The sequence below is a fragment of the Passer domesticus genome, chromosome Z (genome assembly GCF_036417665.1).
Source record: "Passer domesticus isolate bPasDom1 chromosome Z, bPasDom1.hap1, whole genome shotgun sequence".
Taxonomy (NCBI): Eukaryota; Metazoa; Chordata; class Aves; order Passeriformes; family Passeridae; genus Passer; species Passer domesticus.
This window is the reverse complement of record NC_087512.1, coordinates 58,653,535-58,676,190: the sequence shown is the minus strand read 5'-3', so window position 1 is coordinate 58,676,190 and position 22,656 is coordinate 58,653,535. Positions and strand designations below refer to the sequence as shown.

General features: G+C 37.6%; 1 long non-coding RNA gene across 2 annotated transcripts; it reads right to left on the bottom strand.

Moving 5' to 3' along the window:
* Positions 1-22,027, bottom strand: LOC135291128 (uncharacterized). 2 transcript variants are annotated; one of them, XR_010353995.1, is made up of 6 exons: positions 21,812-22,027; positions 20,563-20,691; positions 10,832-10,959; positions 6,048-6,195; positions 4,181-4,353; positions 1-3,441 (listed from the first exon to the last, which is right to left on the bottom strand). It is a non-coding gene; the product is annotated as an uncharacterized LOC135291128 (long non-coding RNA). The 2 variants fall into 2 exon arrangements; XR_010353996.1 differs by lacking the exons at positions 20,563-20,691; positions 21,812-22,027 and adding an exon at positions 11,499-12,768.
* Between the last annotated feature and the right edge of the window lie 629 nt (positions 22,028-22,656).

Sequence of the window (22,656 nt, the reverse complement as noted above, 5' to 3'; positions counted from 1 at the left end):
ACATCTATTTTCTCTAAACTTTACTTATGTAAAAAATGCCAGAAATCTTTTTCCAAGCATTTTAAAAGCTATGAGTTTTTGTTAGTAGGGCAAACATAAGCCATTTATGTTATATAAAGAATGTAACCTAAAGATGGTATCTTTAAAGCCCTGCACAAAACATAAAGTTCAATAAAAATTAGAATTACCTGCACAAGGACATTGCCATTGATACGTGTCCTTTAGGAACAACAGTTTATAATACAAGGATTCCAGCAGTTGCTCCTGGGAACAGGTAAGGTGTGATATTTTTTGTGTACAGCCACTTCCTCTCCTAATATGTTCTTTGCACTGAAAATCATCCCTTGCCTGACCACAATTCAGTTGGCTTGAAGTGTTTTCTTAATGAAACAACTGCATGTAGTTTTGTGTTCACTCTGCATAATTTCTGTAATATGTTGCTTCTGTGAATTTTTCTGCTCTTAACACTGTAGTCTATTTCTCTGGGGAAGAGATCTGAAGTCTTTGCTTTACCTTCAGCCCCAGAAGGGACTACAAAAGCCAGTTCTCCCTATAGGATGTCAGAGTGAGATGGAAGGTGGGTGTAGGAACAGCCAAAGTGAGGAAGAAATGGAGTGTAGGAGTCATGTGGGACTGCTGTTTTCCTAAAACCTCTCTGAAGTGATAAATGGGGCTGTGCAATACCTGTTTTCAAGTGTTGTGTTGTTACCTTTAACACCCAAGTTGTTCCATGAACCCCTACTAGACTCCTTATTTATAAGTTATTTATATAATTTTTTTTCCTGTGGGCTTTACTCCTTTCTCTCTGCTGTCTGAATTCCCCTGTCTTCAGGATCACTTTCTATTTGCTGCAGTAAATAAAGCAGCAAATTGCTGCTGCTGCTGCCATGCACACAGCTGCCACAGCGACAAATACACAGGACCACATCTCCAGTTACACCAAGCCATACAAGGGACAAGGGATGCACTCAAACAAATACTTTGATTGTCAGATTCTCAGATGTGTCACATATTTCTTTGGAGCTTCTTTAGGTCTGTTACAACAGCTGTTTGTAAACACTGTGAATCTAGCATTAGGATCGGAGAAAGGAATTTTTTTATTTTTTTTTTTACTTCTAGCTTTCTGAACCATCCTTTAAAATGTTGCAAATACACTGGCATTTATACCGTTGATCTAAATAGCAACCAGTATTGACTTTCAGCTGCACGGGCCAGTGGCAGGCTTGGGCTCCATCCCAGAGTCCTCTTGTGTCTGGTGACTCATCAGCAAGTCTGAGAATGTGCATCAGGCTGTCGCTCCAGCAGGAAAACCCAGCTAGCAGCTAGAAAAGCACTTGTGAGTTGGAGGGTATTCGATCATATCCAGCCTGATGCTAAAAACAAAATTAAAAAGTGTATTGCTAAAATTGGTGAGCAGCATTCCATTGGGATATGCTAGGCAATGAAAGATGGGCCTCCTCTGATTCACAGAGGATCATTTGGTAAAGCATAAGAATGTAAACAGGACTCAAAAGATATAATTTTAAAATGTCATTGTTCAGTAGCTTAGTAGGGGTGTATATATTAATTCACATGCCTGTGCTAGCTGTTCTGAAGGCTGCAGGCTTCCCCCTCGCCTTCCCAGGCAACAAAAACTATGCAAAAGTAGAGAACAAAAGTATCATGGGATTGACTGGAAAATGCTCTTCTCCCACTCAATAACTGAGAATGTGCAGGCAGGAGCCAAAAACGCCACCTTTTTATTTTTTCAGATACATTTTGACTCATGTAAAATTATGTTGATGTTTAACTCATACAACAGAGCTAGAATCAGCTTAAAAGACAGTCTTTTTTCTGGGTTGCTGCTTGAAAGAAAACTCACCAATCCTACCCCTTTAGTGTTATAAGGTTTAGTAGGATTTTCCTCAGAGACATCTCAAGAATAAGGTTAAAATTCCTGTCCAATCTGACTGAATAAAAATTTGAAGCCATAAGAAGGAAGGCCAGCTTCCATCATAACATTATTTTGTTGCAATGAAGTAAGAAGACCTCAGCTTAATATTGCAAATTGAAAACTTTCCTTTGGTAATATTTTCCTGGAGCAAGTACTGATATAGAAAAACTACTTCTCCAGCTACAAGGTAACATATTTCAGTGTGGAAAATCTGAAAACAAGCATTAAAATATGCTATTACATCAGTACCTAAAAAAAAAAAAACAGTTTTAAGGGAAAAAAGAAATGTAGGGGTTGACATTTTCAAAATACATCATCTTAACAAATATAGTAGTTTTTGCCAAATGCACTGCATCAGAGCTTATAAAATTTCCTCAAGTGCTGTGCTTAAGTCCACACAGCACTCGACCAACAACAGTAGCAGGGAGAGAATCTGAGAGCCTTAGCTCACAGGACTGATTTTACACCATGTTTCATTTACAAACAAAGTATTGTTAACAGCTGTCTGTAGCAAGTAACTAGAAATGTAAAGAAAATTATGATTGGTTAGTGAACATGGTTCCATTTGGTTTACCATGACATTTTTTGGGATGAGTAAACCTGAAGGAGTTTTGATCTCTTGCAAATACTTCTTGGAGATACAGTTTGCTCTTTGGCAAATTTAGAGATGTTATGGATTCTAATTTAAAACTTTGTGGAAAATGAAGAACACAGATTTCATCAGAATAATCACCAGAAGGAAAAACGATCTATGCTTAAAAGCAAGGTGTTTTATGCTTGCTAGTATTTTGCTTGTCTCCAGTATGTCGCACTTTAATAGAATCCACTGAGAAAGGAAGCACTGATCTACAAAGGAGTAAAATTATTACCTGCATAGCATCCAGCTATCCCTTTTCCACCAATGTGTAAGGCAGATGCTTTTCGCAGAGCATATCAGTCTAGATTTCCCCACTTTCTCTCTGTGTTAATTGTCTTGTCAGGGCCCTAAAAATCAACCAGTTATCTCTATGCTTGCTCATAAAGCAAAACACCTTCTCTCTTGTTCTTGGCAGCATCAATAGGGGTTTTACTTTTAACAGTGGGAGCACTCCATCAGCAAGAGAAGAAAGAACTGACAAATCGAAAATTATATGAAGCATGGACCCAGTTAAGATAATTATTTTTGTGTGAGTCTATATTTTCTAATATAAAATTTCTACAAATGTATAACAATTTAGGCTTATACACAGAACTGGTCCCAAAATAATATTAAAGTTAGACATAGAGAGACTGGAAACCTACACATATCACTTAAGCTCAGCAGAACCCACCTACAGTAAATACTCTGTCTTCAGTGATTTTTATCAGCAGCTAAACTAATACACACCAAGGCTGCCATTATTGACCAAATAAGATCCTTATTGAAAATATAGGACTATTGACTTTTCACTGTGCCTTAATAGCACTGTAAATACTATCGTTGATTCTTTTTTGAACAAAATGAAAACCATCATATTGTCCTTGATGACCTAAGAAAAAAAGAAATAAAAATACTGTTAGTTAACCTAACTTAACAGTAGACCATTGTATTTTTAATTACAATTGGACTCTTGTGAGAAAGATGGAGGTTCCTAGTAGAGAAAAAAATAACTTTATCATCACCAGTGACAGAATATTGCAGTCAAGTTAGTTCCCTACAAATCAGAATCTCCTGATTTGCAGGGTACTAACTTGACTGTAATAATCATTTACATACATCTTAAGATATTTAGTTGGAGCTTTTTTAGGGTTTTTTGGTTTTTGTGGGGTTTTTTTGTTTTGTTTTGGGGGTTTTTTGTGTTTTTGTTTGTTTGTTTGTTTTTTATTTGGGGTTTTTGTTTTTGTTTTTGTTTTTTGTTTGTTTGTTTGGGGTTTGGGTTTTTTTTGAGTCAGGGAACATGTACAGGAGTTACAAAAATGAATTTTTAATTTGCACCGCAGCCTGACAGCCTGATCCCAACACAAGACTGTGCTTTGCCATCTTGTTTCCTCTTGTCCTGATGCTTCATGGATCAAATTTTGATGTTGCATTAGAGATCCAAGTCTTCTCAATCTGTATGCTGTCTTGCTGAGACAGCAACAGCAATCTGTGATTAGGACATTTTACATTTAATGCTACTATTCTATGAAGTACTAGGCTGGATATGATGTGATGCCATGCTCAAAGTCAAATTGGTAGCCATGTTTAGCTGGCCAGGATGCTGCCTGGTCACTCATGCTTGCTCCTACCTGAGAGTCCTGTAAATTTCAGTTTTATATGTAGTCAGTAAGATGGTGAGATCTACAAATCCTGAAATAATTTTTTCCACATTTCTGAAGTGCACTACCCCTCACAGCTCATGAAGACACCCACACCAGCTTTCCTGTGTTAAATTCTCCAATAGTTGAGACAGTCCCTCCATCTGTCAAGACAGGATCCACATAAACAAAAGGCACGTTGAGCATTTAGAAAATGCAGACACTGCTCCTAAGCTCTAGCCAGATTCAGACATCTTGGTGAAATTGGAGGAATGAATTGAAGACCACATGTATGTGATTTGGTGGACATTTAAAAATTTATGACTGTGCTGAGGAAATATTTTCAAAACTAGTGATTTAATTTTTATAACAAAATTCAGTGTGTATGCACACACACATGTATGTATCTAAATTTATATAGGAAGTTATTTCAAATATTTGCATTGCAAATATTTGAAAATTTCTGTAATTTCTGTCATGAGAATTTCCAGCAAGTTGGATATCTATTCTATGCATATTATTTGTTAAAAAGCTCAAATTCAACCCAATTATTATGACCATCAGAAGATTTTTAAAAATGCAGTGTTGATCTATTATGTTTAATGATTGCCTAGTCATCTTGCAAAACTTCATCTGATGATGTAATTAGCTGTAAATTTAAACACTGGCCCCTAAGCATACCCCAAAATTACATTAACACTTTGCTTTGTCAATTGAAAAAAAAATGTTAACTCCATCTTTTCATCCCATTGCTATTTTCCGTCATTGATCTTTCAGTGGTAAATCTCAATCTTTTCTGATTTTCTTAATTTTTATCTTTTTTTGAGTGACAATAAATTCCTCTACTGAAGTGTAAACTTTCTTTTTTTTTCACTATATTTTGAGAGGATTGAATTGAAGCTGATTATGAACATATTTCATAAACCCATGATAATTTGATCTTCTTTTTCCCTTTAAAGTTGACAGTAGTTTAGCTTTGATGGTGCCAGGTAGTAATCCAATATGATTTAGACTTCCTCTAGCAATAAAATTTGGCAGATTCACTTCCTGATGAGAGGGAGCTATTTCTTTTTTTAGCCACATTTTTTGATACAACCATAAATATAGAAAGCCTTTCCACTAGAATTCAAAAAAGGTATTATACATTATAATGAACCTCATTTTCTATGTTTACTAAATTTTGTTGTTGTGAAGTGGAACAGAAAGAGAGGAATGAAAAAATACCAAGAACATATATATTCTGCATGTAACACTTATCTGGGGCTTGAAGAGAACATGATATTCTGCTGTATACTTGACTCTTCATTAGTTTAGAATGGACTTGGTCCTCCCTTTATTCTCTTGTAGAAAACATTAATTTATCTTGGTGTCTGAAATTTGCTTCTTGCAGTCACAAATGTCAAAATGGTCCTTCCTGGAATTTCACTGGCATTACTTGAGTTCACCTGAATAGAGCTCTCTATCCCAATGCACTTATGCATGATCCCTCTATGTGTTGGAACCAGTGCAGCCTTAGCCTGTTCTCATAGCACCCCAGAAATATACATCAGCAGTCCTACTGCTGCTGGATGGAAAAAAAAAAAAGGAAAAATAAAAAAAAAGTTCTAGTGCACAATACAGAGGGAAGGGAATCAATGAGCTAAAGTGAGAGTGAGATAAATGTTAACTCTTATGGAAGATATAATTGGATTTTTAATTTTGGGGGTTTTATTCTGGGTGTCCTACAAAGTGACAAAGCCTACTTCCTCTTGTAAACTGAAGAGAACTTGATTACAGTGATGCTAAAACAAAGGTGAGCTGACAGCTGACAGCTGACAGAGCCCTTGTCATGAATAGTACTAACTTCATACAGACGTACCTTAAAAGAAGTGTGGCCAGCAGGTTGGCTGCAGAGTACTCTGGTTTTGTGTCTCAAATTCAAAAAGACTGTGGAGAAACTGTAGTGCTTCAGTGCAAGGTCTCCAAAGGAGTCATCACGCAGACAAACTAGGGAGTCTGAGTTTGGTCTGGGAAAGAAAAGGCAAATGGACAGTATAACAACTGACAGTGAATATGTGAAGAGCAATAACAAGGACCCCATAACCAAACTCTTCTAGGTCCTGCAAGTCTATACAGGTGGTGAGTCAGAGGCTTCATATTGGACGTCAAGAAAACTTCTTCACCAGAATGTAAGTGCAGGTTAGCTGTGACCCAAACAGGCTGAGGAACCCTTGTCTTTAGAGGTTTTCAAATCTCAGCTAGGCAAATCCATCACTAACCTGATCCTTTTTAGCAATATTCCCCTTTCAAATGGGAGGCTTGGTAACCTTGAGAGGTTTCATACAACTAGCATTCCTATGGCTCTCTTTGTCTAAGAAAGTAATTTTTTAAAAAACCCAACAATTAATCATATCATAATTTAGACTAATTTAATGTATTCTCTCATTGAAGAGTCCCTTGGATTTATTCCTAAGTGCTAGTTAGGATGTAAACAAGCCAGTATGATCTGAAGCAGTAGTTTGTGATCTCTATTCATCAGAAGAAATTATGTTCTGGATTTAGCACACTTTCCAGTGAAAATGTTTTGCTATTAATTGTTTTGCTGGTTTTCAGATACCTTGTAAAAATATTGGGAAGAGGTTACTTATCCTCTATGTGATTTCGTGGAGTACAGCACAATATGCCATGTTTCACTTCAGATAGTCACTCAGTAAGGGCCATGCAAGTGCAGTAAGCAAAAAATACAGAAGGACTTGCTCTCTCCCAGCATAGCCTTCCAGTTATTCAGGTCTAATTTTTGGGGCAACTTTTTTTCACATCTAATTCCTTCTTTCATAAATATTTTATACTCATTCAGAAATTGATTTCAGAAAGAGACTTTGACTGTAGAAAGAAGTTAGGAAATATTTTAATTTGGTACACAAATAAACAGGGAGAGTCACAGACTAGGGTCGCAAACATCCTAGTTCCTCTTTCATACAGCAGTTCTGTCTCCATTAAAAGCAACAACCTATTGTGAGAAAACCCCCATAGACGATAATTGAGGGTAAAATATACATGTTTGTGTTTGTCACAATAAGACGTGGAATAGCACTCAGGAACTGCACTACATGGAAATAGTTAGGGAATCAACATAGAGGGCTGTCGTGGTTAACAAAGTCCGGTTTTCAGTTGAGGGAGGCAGTTCCATGGGGGCACCTGGTAGAGCCAATCAGCTGGCTAGGTTTGAAGAATGACACCCATTTAAACCACTTAAAAGAGTTGAACATGCCTCTGTGGAAAAGCACATTAAAAGAGAACAAAGCTAAGGAAAGCTCTCTTGGCTTCTGACTTTTGAAGAGGTAGCTGGCCAGTCTGGCCCCACACATCTGAGCAGCCAGGTCAGCCTGTGCTGGACTGTGCTGTGGTGCTGTCCCTTCCCACAGAGCCCACTGGGCCCCGCCATGATGGTGTGGCTCAGCCATGCCACTGGGGGCCATCCCAACACCAAGAGCAATGATGTGACTAGGATTAGTGCCATGCAGCTGAGGCAGCACCACGTGGCCAGGGCCATGCCTCATGGCCAGGGCAGTGCCACATGGCTGGACAGTGCCACACAGCTGTGGCTATTTTGGTATGGCTTGCAAATGAGCCATGTTTATTCCAGGACCAGTGCTGAGAGTGGCCCCATGGTTGGTGCTGAGGACAGCCCTGAGGCCAAGAGTGGCTGGGGCTGGGAGTGGCTTCCACCATCCCAGACCAGAAGCGGCCACATGGCAGGACCACTCAGCTGAAATTGTTGTGACTGCAGCAGGCCTGTGTGCTGCAGGTGTCTTGGCATGGCTCACAATGGACTTTGTTTGCTTAACCGCTCTTAGCCAGCTATGCTGTGGATAGAAGCACATAAGTAACAGCAGCAGGGTTTTTTCTTTCTTCTGGCACACCACATAAAGGAATGGTGCAGGGGTGTTGCCAGCAGCCAGTGTGACTCTCATGGTGCTGGAAGGGACCTCATGATCAGCAGTGAGAGACACAGCAATTCCTCGATTGTGGAGCCTGGACAAGATCAGCCTTTAAACACTGCAGAACTCTATAAAACTGTTTGAATCGGTAAAGCTTGAGAACAAGTGAACCTATGAACACCAACTGTTTCCCAAGTCATGAAATCATATATCTGTAATCCCACTGCCCCAAGTCTTACTCTGCAACCACTTTGAATCTCTCTCTTAAGCTATGTGAGGGAGATGAGCTCTCTTGGCCCTTCTGTCCCCTAGGCTCTCCCTCTCTCCCCCTCCCTCCCCTTTCCCCCCTTCTCCCTCACAAACCATGCTGCTCCTGGGGGTGGGACCCCCAATAAACCCTCATCTAATCAGCACCCTCAGAAGCTGTGTGGAGTCTCCTTGCCTGCCTGCTGTTACCAGCCAACACTCTGGGGACTCCCCGGGGATCCCCTCCCCAACTGAACTGCATCAGGAGGGGATTGAGGAGATGCCTTAGTCTTGAAATTCTTTTATGTGGCTATGATGAAGATATATTTTTGATATATCAGGCTTCACTTTTTCCCTGTAATTCATGAAGTGTGTGGGAGAATGCAGCATTCACCCACAGCCCATGAGAAAGGGGCACTCTTGCTGAACTGTGTAGTTGCTGAAAAGCTGTAGTCCAGTATGAAGCTTGAACAGAGAGAGACGAGAAGGTTTGCCCCAGGGGTAGAAGAAGAAAAACCTCTGTTCCCAGAAATAAAAGAAGGAAACTTTTGTTTTTGTGATGGAACAGCTCATCCTTAAAGTAATAACTCTTAAGTCGACATGGGCCATGAAAGCAGCTTTGGGAAAGCTTCAAGGCATGAGAGGAACTTTTCACACTGGCAACAGATTTTCCTTTCCTGGGCAGCTGATTCCCTGTGACATTGAAGCCACAAGAGAACCGTTTCTTGTGGAGAAGTCTCTATGGCATAGCGAGAGAGGCTCCTATCCCTAGGTGGACTGAAGAAAGATTATTTTAGAGGTGGTAAACTGACTGAAAGTTACAGGTTTTGTCTCTTATGTCAGTGGGAAGGAAGGGAGGGTGTGGAGGAAGAAGTGTTCTGAAGGTTTATTCTGATTTTTCTTATGATTTTCCTGCTAATAAAGTTTCTTTGCACCCTTTAAAGTTTTGACCCTGTTTTGCCCTCCTCCTCCTCCAAGTCCATATCTCACAATAGGAAAGGAGTAAATGATTTCTTCTGGGTGCATAGGAATTTGGCCTGCATTAGAGCCACTCATCACAAGAGCAATGCAGGGAGAGATAGGCCATCTCCTACCCCAGAGAAGAAAATATGTTTCAGCTCCAGTACTATTTTTTAACAATTTGCTCTATAAATAGCATCATGAACAACATATGAAAAATTCCTGCTTATGGTACCTCTAGAAAGTGTTTGCCAGTGATTGGGTGGGGTGCAATAGCAGGGTAAAAGTGTCCAGACAGCTTACTCTATCATATTGGTGTGATGTGGCATGACAGATGAAAAATATGAAGTGTGATGGACACCAAAAGATCAAATATAAGCTCAACTATTCTCATTTCACTGGCAACTGAGTGAGCATTCTTGCTTGCAAATACTTCCCAAGAACCATTTCACAGCCAAGGTCATAACTGCAACAAATGCCTATATAGGCTAGATTACCTCTCTTATTTTCATAGGGGGAAAAAAAGTAAAAAAGAAAGAAAAAGCTTGGAAAATGGCCTTCTCCTTTTCTTTTTCAAAGCCTTCATCATGGAGAGTGGCATGTCAATTTTGCTGCCTTTAACTGAATTTCTAGCTTTGGACAGAAGTGCTCAAAGGCTCGTTCTTTATTCTGTTAAAGTGTTGACTCAAATTTTTACATGTTTTTGCCAGTTTACAAACATGGGAAAGTAGGAAACAATCAAATGAAAAAAGATTGAAAATGTTTAAAGGACTTAAAATATTATTAAACTGAAATATATATGAGTTATAATGAAACTACTATATTTGTTCACAAAACAAGTCATATGAATACGTAAATCTCATATCTTTTGTTAGGAACAGAAGTGATTTGTGGTTTGAATCTGGTCCTCTATTAGTGCTGTTGTAAAACTGCTTCAAGATACATCCACATAGACATAGATAAGGATAATCTGCCACATGCTTTTCATTTTTACCTTTGTTTTTTAGATCTCTCAAAGTTGTAGTTATGGTTATTGTATTAATACCCATGTTGTATAATACACATGTATCCGATCAGCAGTGTTTGTCCAAAACAGAAATGACTGTGAATGAAATCTTTTTCTTGTCTTCCAAAATCCGATTTTTTTTTTCTAAAAAAAGCAGATATTTTGAAGAGTAACAGCACATAATAAAAACCACTGGCTTACTAGTTAGTGTGTCCTAATGCTTTCTGTTGCACTGGAATTTTTCTGGGTTTTTTTTTCCTGTTTTACTAAGAAATTTTAGTGGCAGTGTCCTTTCCCAATGAAAATTCATGTTTCAGTGTCATTATCCAGGTGAAATTTCAGAATTCCTTCCTATACTTAAAGCCCCGTCTGTGCTTTTTTCAAACAGATTTCTTTACACTGAAAAGTCTAAGACAAAATCATCATTAAGGTTGTCTTGGAGCAATCAGACTAACCACAGCTCCAACCCAGGCAGAAAGAGACGGTGATGATGCTCAAGGTGGACTGTACCTGGAAGAGCTGCATCCATTTCACACTTCCATCATAGCCAGCTTCCATAACCTTGGGCAAGAAACAACTTGTAAAATCATCTTGGTCTAGATGAAAGATGAATCAGATGTTTTTGGTAGGAGGTGTACCTAGGAACAAGTTGTACCAAAATGAGCATGTCAAGTAGAGAAACTTTGGAAGGATGGACTAGTTCTTTTTTAAATATGAGTAGGTGATGGTCTTTCATTAAAATTTGATTCATTTCATTTGGGTTTGATCCTACTCCTCAAAAAACATGGTAGGCCCAGACCTTTCTTTAAAAATATGTCCAGAGAAGTAACAATTCTATAATTTTTAAATTTTTTTTTTCTCCCCAGTCCATGTAGGTGAATGTTCTTACCACTAACATACTGAGAAAATGAGATTATTTATCTGCCTTTTAATTGGGTAGGACTATGAAAGATAACCAGAAAAAATCCAAACAGGTTTCTTGTTGAGGCATGTGTTGGATCTTCAGTTGCTGAATAATACTATGAATTGGGCAGTTGTGAATATACCTAGATGTTACTGGCAGAAAAGACTATATTCCTTGTGAGTTGCCCAAAGATGAGTGGGAGGTTTATGAATCTAACTTGTGATTTTAAGAATGGTATGATAAGATCATTTTTACTGCCTTTTGTGCACTTACTTCTTTTAGGTACTCAGTGCTTCAGGAGTCATGTAATCACAGAATCATTTAGGTCAAAAAAGACCTCTACGATAATTGAGTCCAACCTTTGACCAGAATTCCTTGTCTACAAAACCAGCACACAGGAAGTTTCCACGCTATAGTGAATCATATGAAAAATGGTCTTTGGGTGCTATAGTCTTGAGTTGCTGAAGGTCCTATAACAAGGAGTTTTGGGAACACAAAGCAGAATTTTATCACATCAGATGATTGTAGAGTTAGGAACTGTAGTGAATTTTTAACCACTGCTGTTAGAAAAGTACAACTTACTTTTCCTCACTACTTCCCTCTTTGCTTCTGGCTGTATCAAACTTCAAAATTATTTCTTCTTAAATCTAGCCCTCTATCCCTTATTGCTTCAATCCCTGGTCAGTTTATTGCAGATAGAATAATTATCTGCAATTACTGCTTAACTCAAGCAATCAGTAGTAAACACCCATGATACTCTGGACAAGAATGCATCAGTAAAATAACAGTGACATCATTTTAAAAGAATATATTATAGTACAAAAATATCAGATTGCTTATATATTTTTCTTTTGGCTTTTTTGCTTTGATATAGCTTTGAAAGCTGAAACCAAGTAACAGGTGCAATGAATTCTGAGTCTCATTTTTGCAAGGACGGACGCACCATACTTCTTGCTAAATTAAAGATCACTCATAACTCTGGAGGGAAACAAGACAATATGAGACAGTGCCACAAAAGGCATGCTGATCTTTGCTTGAACACCTTTCCTTGGAATTCCCTTGGTGACCCATAGTGAACATAACTTCAGGCTGCGGGATGTGGGAGGAAATCAGCCAACTGTCTTTTTTTACTATGACTTGTCACAGGAACAAAGATTGTCTGGAGAGGGGCTAGGAAGCTACATAGAAGCAGAAGAAAACAACCTCAACACCTCTAAAAATAGAAGAGGCAATCAATAATTAACATAACACCAATACATCACACTGTAAAATGAGTAGAAGAAAGCTCTTTCAGTTTTACCACTTGCTGCTACTAGTGGGTGTCATCTCCACCATACCTCTATCTTCACAAATGAGTTTAGCACCTAGAAATTATGCAGTTATGGGGGAGTGACAAATATCAAGCAGCCAATATGTCTGAATAGCCTGGGTTCAGCTTTTCTGGGGACATTATTATATGACGGAAAGTGTACACAGAAGGATTTATTGCACCTGTATGCATACGTGGCCCTACAGAGTGTGAAGAAATTGAGAGTTCTAAACAGGATCAGACTTACCTGATTGGCACTTTTGTCACCCTTTGGATTCTTGGTATGTGATCCTGCCAGCAAGCTAAGTCTCTTGGCAACATTTTTCAGTGCAACTAAGATCTACCTCTGGGCTCCCTTTCAATGTAAGGAAACCTTAAGTTTTCTCCCTGTTTATGTTAAGACATTGCACAACTAGGCATTTGCAACATCATTCAATTAACCATTTTAGGAAGGAAAGAAACTGACAACTTGTTGAAATAAATCTGTTTCCAGATTTCAGATTTCCTGTTTAAAATGCTATTGGAAAACCATTAAAAATGACACAAAAAGATTCAGAGACTATTTTTTTTTAAACAAGTATTACTTCCTTAGTAATTAGAGCAACCTTTTTAGAAGTACAAGTTATTATAGAGAAATAACATACAAAATAATTTCAAGATTAATGACCTCATTGCTCACAATTAATTTTCCCCCTCCTTTCTCTGATTCTATACTTGCCAGAGTTTTCTACTCTTAATAAAATTAATTATGATGCAAGGAGTTTTTGAAGTGTCATTGATATTGTAGAACTGGGACTTGTACATTTAACTGGGAAAACTATGTTTGTGCTTTGAAAGTAGGTGACACAGAAAAATGGCGCATCTTGCTTTTCACACAATGACTGTAAAAACCTATTGAAACAGTGTGGCTTAAGAAAAGGGTTGTATTAGAGAACTGGCATGAAATTTTACCACAGAAAGATTCATGTCCAACCCCTTATACTAAAGAAGAAAAGTATTAAAGTTTTTGGAGAGGTGTTCCATAGTCTTCTTGATCTCAATCACACTGCAAAATGTCATTAAATCTGCAGAAAAGACAAATGCCCAGTGAATTAGCAATGAAACCTTTTTAATTACAATGCTCTAAATGCTCTACTTCAGTAGGAACAACACAAATTGGTTTCTCCTGATTACAATTATGTGATGAATACATTTGAGGGAAAAGTCAATCAGAGTAGATACTTCTCAGCCAGCTAAAAACTCACAGTTTCATCAGGAGAGAACCTGTAGTGCAACCAAAAATTAGACGCTGTGTCTCAGAAGCTCAGATGCTGTATTGCACTTGTCATGAGAGTCATGGATATCTCAGTATGACCACACTGTGGTCTTTTATTCAATGTGGATTTATAGACATTTCTTACATTATTACAAAGATTTTTTGAAGAAAATTACCTTGAATTTTGTACCTATGCCTGTTCACCAGGTTGTAATAGATTTTGAATAAATATCCAGAATACAAAAAATCAGTTACATGATAATTTAATTTTTAGAAATAGAATATTTTCCAGTGACTTATTGAGCTCTTTTTTGTCCCAGAAATATAGGAATTTCAAAGCTTTTAATGGAGGATGGCAAAAATACAGAAAAAGGTCAGTATGCAAAATCTGTAAGGGTATGAAAAGGTATTAATATGACAATTATTTTTCCCCTGATATATTAGTTTCATTTTATTACTTGAACAATATACAGCTTGTTTTATTCAGGCATAAGCAATATGATGCCAAGGTTGTCTGAATAAGAATGACAGTGCAATGTTACTGATTATAAGAAAAGCTAAATTAGCTAACTTTTTCTGATGTAACATTTCAGTCTATGTTTTCTTCATTTGACCAGTGAAAGCAATCCTCCTGCAGGAATTTTAAAAGGAGCTCAAATTACCCTTGTTGAAAAACCTGAGACAAGAACTGAGGAATGTAGGCATTTGAGTCCCACTGAAGTCATAGGATTAAACACATATGTATGTTTAATTAGTGGGACTATATAGTCTAGGCAGATGTGGCAGATATACTAGCATGATGCAACCAATAAAAACAATGTTATTTTGGCAGAGTATGTTGTTTAACTTGTTGATACAGGAATAATAGGGTTATTTAAGTTAGAAGTGGTAGTAGGAATTAGAAAGATGCTTGGAATAAAAATACTAGAAGGCCAGTGCAAGCAGAGAAAAAGAATAGGTGGTTGTAGGATGAGTTTGACGTGAAGAAGCCTCGAGATAAAAATACTCGAGTGTTAATTCAGTGCATTATTTGAGTATAATGAGTAAAATTTTGCAAGTTATAAAGGTGTGACAGTGTTTTGTTTCAAAGCTCACATTATATTATATAGCATCATGCAGTGGTATATGGAAGTAGTGGTGTAATATTGAAGCATAAGCAATTTTTTATTTCATAGAATGAAACAGAGAAAAAACATAATTTGGAGACACCTGCATATTTTCAAAATTACATCTATCAGGTTTTTGCTTTGAACTTCCATAAAAAGTAACTGAATTACATTTTAGAGTGACTTTAAATTTAAAAAGAGATGATGCAGCCTGTTGGTCAAATTATCTGTTTAGTTCAATCCAGACAAAATATTTTCATCTGTCTTTTAAAATTTAATTTGATGCAGAAAACTGAACAGAAGTGAAATAATACCAAAATTAAAACATTCCCAGAAAAATAGAATTCCCGTTCCTAAACCTCAAAAGCCAAATGTTTTTGCAGTCCTACTCAGATTGTCCAAAACTCTATTTTTGACTGCAGCTGCTACTACTGAATGAAGTCACATTACATTGTGCTGCTGAGTGTTTTATTCACAATCAGGGAGAAGATCCAGCCTTGTTAAGCCTTGTAGCTTGTTAAAATACACAAGTTTAGTTCACTTGGTAAAATGAACCAATGGACAAGGGATTTGATTTTTTTTTCCCTGTGAAGCAGCAGGAAAGGGGCTGCTGACATATTTTGTAACAACTTGCTATTAGGAAGGAAGTATGAGTGGGTGTAGATGAGAAGTAACTCACATTCATATGACGCACATATTGCTTGTAAGTTGAAGTCTTGTTCTAAAGCAAGGGGTGGGACTGTCAGTTTAGTGATATAATAGGGATACAGAGGAAGCTGTTTATTTGCTTGACTTGCCTCTAGTCAAAGATTTCAGGCATTTGCCATCTGGGCTTACAGAGCATGATCCCTCCAGTTGGGATTGTCCCTCTAGTTGGGATTGTGGCTGGTAGTTCACTTGAGAGTCATTTCTAATGAGTCAGATGTCTCTCTTTGAATCTTTGTAAGTTTTATAACATAGAACATTAAGAAAAGGGAGATTTTGGTTGAAGAGGCTGTCAGGAACATCCAGCCAGATCTCACTGTCAATCATACCTGAGATCTTTAATCAAGGTAGATCAAGAAACTGTCAATAAGCTTAAGAGCTCATAAGGAAATCCAATGGAAACTCAGCTAACTACCACAGACATTTAATGTTTTAACCAAACTTTGAAGTCACGAAATTTTAATTCAACATGAGAATTTTATGATGTCTTAGTATATTTGCAGGGCAACTCAGAGTGTCTTTTCAAAATCCAAACCTCAGTAAAAATCCATAGGAATTATTAAAGTGAGAAATAATATTTGAAATTGTAGATGTTAAGAATAAAAGTTTATCTTGGTTATTATTCCAGTGAATGAGATCTGTGACTGTGGCAATTTGCTCTATTTAACTTATGAAGAGAAAAATGAGAATCAGCTCCAAATTAGGATGCATTTTTATGAAATGAATCAAGAGAATAAGAGGTAACTAGTCAAGTTGCCATATCAGGTTAGAAATAACAAAAATTACCGTTGCTTTGCTCAAATAAGGTACAGTTATCATACCTTGCTTACATTACAGGAAACCTGAGGCTTAAGAAAGTCAGAGACATACTAGGTAGATAGATAGATAGATAGATAGATAGATAGATAGATAGATAGATAGATGGATGGATGACAGGTAGTAGATATATATAAACTTATGTTTCAGTAGATAGTTAAAATTGAGTTAATATTAAATAGTAAATAGATTAAATTGTTGAGTTCTTCCACCATTTTTCTTTTTCTTTTAATGAAAAATGTGCTTTAAAATTACCAAGGCTCCATCCTGGCTTTGATCCACCAGCACATTTGTACAATTAAAAAGAACTCCTCTTTTCTTTCCCTTACACACACACACATTTTCTATCAAAGGAATTTTCAAATAGAGAGTTCCTGCAGTCAAATACTGCAGATATCCAGGAAGTCAGTCCAAATGCCTGCACATGTGTAGCAAAGTTTAAAACTTTTATAATTTTTTTGTAAAATGGAGTTAGATAAATACAGATGTATAAATATATAGAAAAGTGAGAGAAATTGAGAAATACTGCTTCTTTTTCACAGGAGAAGAAATTTTGCCAGATTTGAAAGGGATGCATTTTGGTTCAGAGATAGCATGAATTAAACTGTGAAAGTAGAAAATATTCAGAGAAGAGTGTCCATTTTTGTTCATTGAAAGCCTTTTAAACAATGGAAGAGTTCAACTGCTGTTGCAAAACATATGTTTTGTAAACTAATGAATTATTCCTACCAGGAAAGCTAGTCTTCCCTTAATCATAAGTAAATCTAGAATTTAAAAAGAAAATAGAAGGATAAAAAAAACAGCTTAGAGAGGGGATCTTCTCCTTCTTTCTTCTCTTCATCCTTATTTCTTTTTTCTGTGGCAATGGAGAAAAAAAATGCAAATTATCTCTCCACAGACATTTCATATTGTTTTCAAACCTGTCATAAAAAATAGTAAATGTATATATACAGTACACTCCCATGTATCTAGATCTCTCTATCGATTCCTCAAAAAAACTTTTATCTCCTTTAAAAACAGACAGAATTCTCCTGGGTCTATGGCAGCAGGCACCATCATGATGACATCAGGAGTATCCAGATAGTTTGGGTGGATCTTTCAAGTATTTATTCTTTTAAATTTCAAATCTCACAAATTCACCTATGTGTTTAAACGTGAGCAGCTTATATAGGTTAAACACTCATTGACAGCTAAATTAGATTCCATCCTAACTGGTCTGCAGCTCACTAGAAGAGCTGAATTTCATCAGGTCCCATTGGTGTTGAGGCTTCGACTACTCAGGTAATAAAACATTCCTTTCACTCAGTGATGAACACCAGGTTCAGAGGTTAGAATGTTGGCTGCAACTGTTTTCTCCAATATGAGTTCTGATTCTTTTAAAGTGATTAGTTAATATCTGGAACTGGTGCATGTTCTGTCACTTTCATTTACCTGTTATCTTTTCATATCTTTAAAAGCTTTTCCAGAAATATCTTCACTCCATAGTAACAAACTATTTTTTCTCCTTTGAAAGAGTCATACATGGAACAATTTCAATTGTGCTGTTAAACATAGGGAAAAAAACCAGTCTGCAACCCTTCCAAATGACAGTGTCCTATAGAGGCTTCAGGAAGAACACAACACCTAATAAAAGCTTGCAAGGATCTGCCATTTTAATATCTGTAAATATCAAAATATAAAGTCCATGGAGATACCAAATTATCTTCCTCCATGTATTTACATGTAGGCATCCTTCCCATGTTTCAAGTATAAGTAGCTACCTGCCTGTATCAAGCCTGTACTACAAGCAAAATGTATCCTTCTAAGGTCTAAAACATACTAGGACTTTCTGAAGACAGCAAGAACCCACAGAATTGTAGGGCTGCTGCCACTTTGTTTCAATAGTAGTAGGAGAAAGTAGAGTGGGAGGACCCCCTTGACCTTGGAGGCCAAAATCAGGTCATGAAGGTTCTTATCTACTCTTTCCTGAAGGACAACCACAATTATCATGGCACACATTATTCATGGTAATTTTTCACTTTTTGGAAAGACATATTGCACTCCTTGTCATGATGATGATGTGCTGTTGAGCCACCACTGCCTGATGTAGTTTGTAATCTACTAAATAGAATAGTCACATTGGAATTCTCAGTCCTGAGCTGCACACTTTTTTTTTTTAGTTGCATATTTTAGGGGGTATCAGGCTTCTTTTTACCTCATTTTCAGGACCAAACACAAATATTTGCCAAATGTCTCATCTGCAGAATTTCTGTACACTAAACGTCCATGCAGAAGGCACAATAGCTATGGCATACCCTTACTCAGGAGTGAAAGCAGGTTGATGTAGTAGGAGTAAATAACAGCAGATAAATAAATAGAATCCTGGAGTTTGTGCTTTAGAAACTGCAGGGACCCACATTTCTTTTTACAACTAACTTTTTTCTGTGCATCTGCAGATCTTTGTTTTCACAAAAACTGTTTTGATTTCCTTTTTTGCCCATATGCTCATTATTAAGTTATAAAAAATAATAACTGTGTTAGCTTCAGGTTATGAGTGCTTATCTTGTCTATAATACACTATAAAACAATAATGGCATGAAAATTTTTTTGGGATTCTATGTTGCCTTTTGCTAGAGGCCTTAAACAATTTTCTAGTCATTTACTACTCAGAGATGTAGGATGACTAGTATTTTGTTCCTTCTTAAATATGGAAAGCATGGAATTGCAAAGGCAAAAATTATCCATGTTTCCATAAACATAAATTTTCTACAGTCCTATGTGTCCCAACTAAACTACTATCTCCTTTTCAGGCAATTATATTCCCCTTTATTTCCTAATAAGGTTAGTGAAAATTCTATTTCAGTTGAGTTTGAATGAATTTTCTGGTGATAATTGTGTTTTTTGGAAAAAACCCACAGCTCTGAAGTGGTTATGGAGATACATTCAAAAGATAACAGTCCCATCATATGCCACACATGATTTTGATTGAGTAGGTTCAGATCAGCCAGTGGAAAACAGTGCATGAGAGTTGCTGTATATTTCCAGACACAAATGAACCAAACACAAGAAACATGTCCAGAAAACAGTGAACCAAATGTCCAGAGACAAAGTCCCAACCCATTACCTTCATCCCAGGATGACTGACTTAAACTCTACCTGGCATGTGTTCAGTACTTGATGTTTCATTGCACAGACTGAATCCAGTTACAAGAAGGGATGTCTTGGAATTGCCTATGTGCTATGTCTAAGGACTGTATTGGAATTTGAGCTTCCTCTTCCACATTCATATTGAAACCCATATGTTAAATACACTTTTCAGGTGTCATATTGAAGATAAGAAAAAAATACTAGCAACTATCCATCCTTTCAAAAGCTCATGCACTATGTCAGCTGCATAGAAAATATATATATAAAGATACAACATTCTACCCTGATTCTGAACACCCTGCATAGGTACATGTGAAAATCAGGTTCCTGAATGTTGCAGTAAGACTATATTTTTCTATTACATGTTTTAAGGAAAGGGAAAAGGGAAAAGACTAGTGCTAATGGAGAGAGGCCCTATAAATTGTATATACTATGCATTTTTCCCTTCTTTATTCTCTTGATGGCTATTGAGATAGGGTGCAGGATTCATTCTTAAATAGCAGATGGTAATTTTTGTCTCCATTGCTTAAAGCATCAATAACAAGCTTATGAAGTAAAGACCAATGAGTATCTGCTTTCTCTCTCTACCCCAGTACAATCAATGGTGACGTGATGGAGAGAGCATTAAATAACTGTGTTATGATCTGATAGTCAGAGCAGAGGCTGTCTTTCCTGCGGAAGGGTTTCTGTAAATAGCTGAAGTGAAATAATGACTAAATGAAGAAACTCAAGGAAATTTGGATCTTGCCTGGAGTGATACCTGGCAACCAGAAGAGTATGACCTACCACCAAAATATCACACCAAAATGCACTGCCTGAAACGGAGCCAGTAGGAGATCTGGGTGCCTTCAAGTGTAGAAATTTTTTTTAAGTACTTTGAAAATCAAAATCTTGTTTAAATATCTGAATGTGTGCAATCCAGGCTTCCTGTACTTTGCCTGTTGTTCCCAATTTAGGTCAGTATATTGCACTTGAGTATTAGATCTCCAAATTTATCATAGCCATGACATAGCCACTCACCTCAGGCTGAACATCTGGTATCTGAAAGAGGACTTCATGAGATCTATTGATCTTCAGCAGATCTTTGGCTTAGGGTGGATTTTCTTCTTTTTTCCACTGCAATAATTTTTACTGTGGCATTTTTAAACACTGGACAAAGAAGGATAGCTCATTCTGACTTATTAGCAACAAATATGATGCTATTCTTCTGGGAGAGCTGTTTCCAAGATTTTGAAGATTTAGCAGCGCCTCAATGTCCCTCTTGCAGTGAGAGGCCCAAAACTGAACCCAGCCCTTGAGGTACCACTTCACTAGTGCCCAGTACAACGGGACAGTCACTGCCGTGGTCCCTCTGGCTATGCTATTGCTGACCCAAGCTAGGATGCCATTGGCTTTCTTGGTCCCTGGGCCCCCACTGGCTCATATTCAGCCCCTGTTGACCAGCACCTCAGGTCCTTTTTGCTGAACAGCTTTCCAACCTGTAGCACTGCAGGAGTTATGACTCACAGGCAGAAACCATTACTTGGCCTTGTGAGATCTCATACCATTCAGCAGAGCTTTCCTACCCTCCAGCAGATCAACATGCCCACCTACACTGGGGTCATCCACAAATTGACTGAGGATGCCCTTGATCCGTTAATACCGATTATTAATAAAAACACCCACAAATGGCCCCAACACTGAACCCTTGTGATCATTTGACACCTGGATTGGAACCTATTCACCACCCGGCCCTCAGTACTCTAGGGAGCATTCCATCTGGCCACATGGACTTCTGTGGATCTCAGTGGCATAACAGGCTGCTGACCATTTCCCCTGGGATTATGGAGGTTTCATTTCTCTTCCTGTCCCTGTTTTTTTGCTCAGAAAGCTGGGTACGCCCAGAATAATTGGGCTTCCTAGCAAAGTCTGGGGCAAAGAAGCCTTTCAGCCTTTTCCTCATCCTTTGTCACTATGTTTTCCTCACATCCAATAAAGAGACTCCACTCAGCCATCCTTTTGATGCTAATGTATATATAGAAATATTTCTTATTATTCTCATATGTCTTTTATGGCAGTAACCAGATTAACTTCTAGTTGGGATTAGGCCTTTTTAATTCTCTCCCTGCATAACCTCACAGCACCCTTGTTGTTCTCCCAAGCTGCCTGTTCCTTCTTCCAAAGGCCAAAAACTCTCCTTTTCTCCTTAAGTTCAAACTAAAATTCTCTGTCCAGATAGGTTACTCTTCTTCCTTACTGCCCCATCATTTGGCACATGGGGAGAGCTTACCCCTGCAGCTCTTCCTTCTTAACACATGCTGGGCCTTCCTGGACTCTTTGACCCTTCAGGACTGCCTCCTGAGGTACTCTGTCTGCCCTCCAGAAGTTCAAGGCTGCAGATCTGCTAACCTCTCTCCCTACTTATTTGAGACTGAAACAATCAATTTTTATAACATTGCTATGCCCAGAATGCACTTGGACTACCACATCACCCACAGGCCCTTCTCTGTCCACAATCAACTACTAGTACCTCCCCTACTTGGGTCACTCACCAGTTATGTCAGGGGTTTATATTTCACATATTATAGGAACCTCCTGGGCTGTTTTGTCTCTGCAGTATTGTATTGCCAGAAGACATCTTGTAAGTTAAAATCCCCTGTGAGAACAAGTGCTAGTGATTGTAACAAATACCATGGAAAAACACAGTATTTTCATAACAGCTACTTTCAAATCCATCTTGAATGGGTTTCTAGTAAACAGTTGTTGCATGGCTAAATTCCTGACAAAGTATATTCTATAATTTTGAAGATAGGATTGTACAGGATGCTGTTTAAGGAAAACATGTATCATTTAAACCAGTTTTTTTGGACAGATGTCAGTGTTCCCTCTGAATAAGTAACTAATTATTTCTCCTAAATAGAATTTTGACTGTTTCTTTGTATGATATATGAAAGTGTAGACTTGATTGTGCAGGGCCAGAAAAGATTCCATTACATGTATTGAAGGTATCCAAGCTCTTAAATTCTAGGTTGATTAATATAACATACTCATCTAGTATGCCTTATTATTTCAGTTGAATAACACATTTTCATGTTCTGTCACCCTTTACAAAAATTAAACAATATGTTTCATTTC